The following is a 3,049-nucleotide window of genomic DNA, read 5'->3' as shown; positions in this document are numbered from 1 at the left end:
ATCTTGGGAAGCCCAGTAGAGATTTCCAATGACTACAGCTCCTGCTTTCACCTGATTGCAACTACATGAAAGATTTCAAAGGAGAACTACCTAGCAGAGTCCTGTTAATTCACAGAGCTATGAGAGAATTTTTTTAAAAAATGTGTTTATTTTTATTATTATTTTTTTATTTCAGAAAGGAAGAGAGTGGGATAGAGAAATAGAAACATCAATGATGATAGAGAATCATTGATAGACTGCCTCCAGCATGCAACCTACTGGAGAAACAGCCCGCAACCCAGGCATGTGCCCTGAGTGGGAATCAAACTGTGATCTCCTGGTTCATAGGTCAACACTAAACTAACAAGCCACACCTATGGGAGTACGTTCTCTCTTCCCGCGACCAGCACAGACAGAGAAATGAACCCGTTCTTTGAGTAGAGGTGCTTGGGATTGAGAAAGAAATGAAAGAGACAAGACACAAAAATAGAAGAAGCTGGGTCTGGGTGGGCTTCTGTCCTCTGACGCCCAGCACCAGAAGTAAGTTTAATATATACTCAAAGTAACAGGAAGATACATCACATCTGGGTGAGCTTTGAGTTCCTAGCGACCTAATGGGATCCATCCCCTTAGCGCCTGGGCAGGAAAGGTCGGCCTGAGTGACATCCTTGCCTCTTGAATAGGGCTGCCCCCAGGGCGTGGCTCTGCCTGTGCCCTGGGTTCAACTGACGTATTTAAAAACGCTGGACTTGCTTGCCAGAGGCCCTCCACACACACCCGTGAGGCTAAATATTGTTGTTTTTTTAAGTCAAAGTTTGTTGTATTGTAGGTAGCCACATTAGGTTTAAAACAGGGAGGAAAAATTAAAATAGCATATTGAAATTGTTTTAAGTATTATCATGCATGTAAAACATGCTAGTTGCTACACAATTAATTTCTAACCTGAATGTTGGGCAGAACCAAACTTATTAAATATGTTTGTCCTGTCTTGGAATATACTGTTTCTCCATTTGCTTTCATTCTTAAGTAACTTGAATGGTTTCCTGGATAAAATGTTGTATTTCCCTAAATGATCTACTTGTTTGAATCTCAATTTTACCAATACTTTGTACAACCTACTATTTTCTTGCTACATTAGAATGCGCATCAGTTTTATGGTCTCTTTCTATGTCTTCTTATAAAAGTGAAGCAATCTTTTTATGCCTACACAAGTGCTTTCAGGATATCAAAATTTGCTTTTTGTTGCCAGTTGCTTTTGAGTTTGGACAGACATGTCGCGTTTGCCTGTGGGGGTGGATATATCTCAATAGTTATTTCTGCACTTCACTTTTTTTTTCCTACTTAGACAGAAAAGCACCTCTGGAATGAAATCACCCTACAGTTTTACCTTAAAAACATTGTAGTTTTTAGAGCAAAGTCCGGATATGCCAAGGTTGTGGGTTTGATCTCTGGTTAGGGCACATACAAGAAGCAACCAATGAATGCATAAATAAGTGGAACATGTTTCTCTCTCTCTCTCAAATCAATAAATAAGGAAAGTCAATGCTTATTCTTGCTTAAAATTTATTTAATACTATTTATTGTGTGCCTGGGCCTTCAAGGCCCATTGATCTAGTAATATCACACCTAGGTATTTATTAAGAGAAATAAAAACACATCTCTTTGTTATTGCTTAGTATAATTCCATTGTGTGGATCCACCACTTTTTGTCTATCCCCTTACCATCAGCATAACACTTGGGTTTCTTCCAACATAACATTTGTGTTTCTTCCAGTTGGGTCATTATATAAAGCTACTACAAGATTTGAGTACACATTTCTTTAATGGAGATGTGTTTTTATTTATGTTGGATAAATACTTAGGTGTGATATATTGCTAGATCGTGGTAAGACTAGTATTTGAACCCTAACAATGTTGGTCTTGGGCAGTCTTTCCTTTAGTCATCATGCTTCTAATTAATGCTAAAAGTCAGTCCCAAGAGTTATGAAATACTGAACACTGTACCAGGTGAAAGAGAGAACACGACAAAACCTTGATAGTATAGGTAGACATTTTACAACCTCCAGTCTAAGTAGAGGCCACCCATAGTGAGGAAAAAATATCAAGAAAAATTACAACTCAAGTTCTGATTTTGATTCCACTTTATGCACCAAAGGTTGCTCAGGGCACATCCCTAGTTTGCAGGTTGGATCCCCAACACTATTCAGTTTCTCTCACACATATAAGTGGAATAACAAATCAATGTTTTTCTCTCTCTCTCTCAAATCAATAAATAAAGTCAATGCTTATTCTTGCTTAAGATTTATTGAATACTATTTATTGTGTTGCCTGGGCCTTCAAGGCCCATTGATCTAGTAATATCACACCTAGGTATTTATTAAGAGAAATAAAAACACATCTCTTTGTTATTGCTTAGTATAATTCCATTGTGTGGATCCACCACTTTTTGTCTATCCCCTTACCATCAGCATAACACTTGGGTTTCTTCCAGTTGGGTCAATATATGAAGCTACTACAAGATTTGAGTACACATTTTTAATGGAGATGTGTTTTTATTTATCTTGGATAAATACTTAGGTGTGATATTGCTAGATCGTGGTAAGACTAGTATTTGAACCCTAACAATGAATTCCATTGTGTGGATCCACCACTTTTTGTCTACCCCTTACCATCAGCATAACATTTGGGTTTCTTCCAGTTGGGTCATTATATAAAGCTACTACAAGATTTGAGTACACATTTCTTTAATGGAGATGTGTTTTTATTTATGTTGGATAAATACTTAGGTGTGATATTGCTAGGTCATGTGGTAAGACTAGTATTTGAACCCTAACAAATATTGGTCTTGGGCAGTCTTTCCTTTAGTCATCATGCTACTAATTAATGATAAAAGTCAATCAGTCCCAAGAGTTATGAAATACTGAACACTGTACCAGGTATAAAAGAGAACACAACAAAACCTTGATAGTATAGATAGACATTTTACAACCTCCAGTCCAAATAGAGGCCTCCCATAGTGAGGAAAAAATATCAAGAAAAACTCAAGTTCTGATTTTGATTCCACTTTACC

Source organism: Myotis davidii, unplaced genomic scaffold, assembly GCF_000327345.1.
Source record: "Myotis davidii unplaced genomic scaffold, ASM32734v1 scaffold185, whole genome shotgun sequence".
Classification (NCBI taxonomy): domain Eukaryota; kingdom Metazoa; phylum Chordata; class Mammalia; order Chiroptera; family Vespertilionidae; genus Myotis; species Myotis davidii.
Note: the sequence above shows the minus strand (reverse complement) of the source record.